The sequence below is a fragment of the Crocuta crocuta genome, unplaced genomic scaffold (genome assembly GCF_008692635.1).
Source record: "Crocuta crocuta isolate KB4526 unplaced genomic scaffold, BGI_CrCroc_1.0 scaffold130, whole genome shotgun sequence".
NCBI classification, from domain to species: Eukaryota; Metazoa; Chordata; class Mammalia; order Carnivora; family Hyaenidae; genus Crocuta; species Crocuta crocuta.
In genome coordinates this window covers 8,621,449-8,621,892 of record NW_027527920.1, presented here as the reverse complement: position 1 = coordinate 8,621,892, position 444 = coordinate 8,621,449, and positions in this window count along the sequence as shown.

Here is a 444-nt window from a genome sequence, read left to right as displayed (position 1 = left end):
CATCCTCAGCTCCCCCCAGGGCAGGCAAGGCAAGAACTAGGCGAACAAAGCGGGCAGCCCATCCCCCTCCCCAGCTCTGCCACCTACCTTCCCCCTGGGCCGTCCCCCAAACGCACACCACACGGAGAGCTAGGGTGGAAGACGGAGCCCCAGGCACAGAGCACTGGGATTCCGTCACCTCAGCCCCAGACCTTTCTCCAGTGTGGACAACACGGACTCTCACCTCCACCCCCACCCCGCACTGAGGTGGGGGGGAGCTGGAGGAGGCCTTGCTGACCTGGTCAACGTTTCCCTGACCTGCCCCTGGTGGGTGGGGCAGGAGTGACACGCGTCCCATCCCGAGAGCGAGTGTTGGACAAGTCCACGAAAGCAACTAGTTTCCTGCCCCCTCCCCCGCGCCGTCCACTCCGAGCCACGGGCTGGGGGAGCAGTGCTAACTACCGC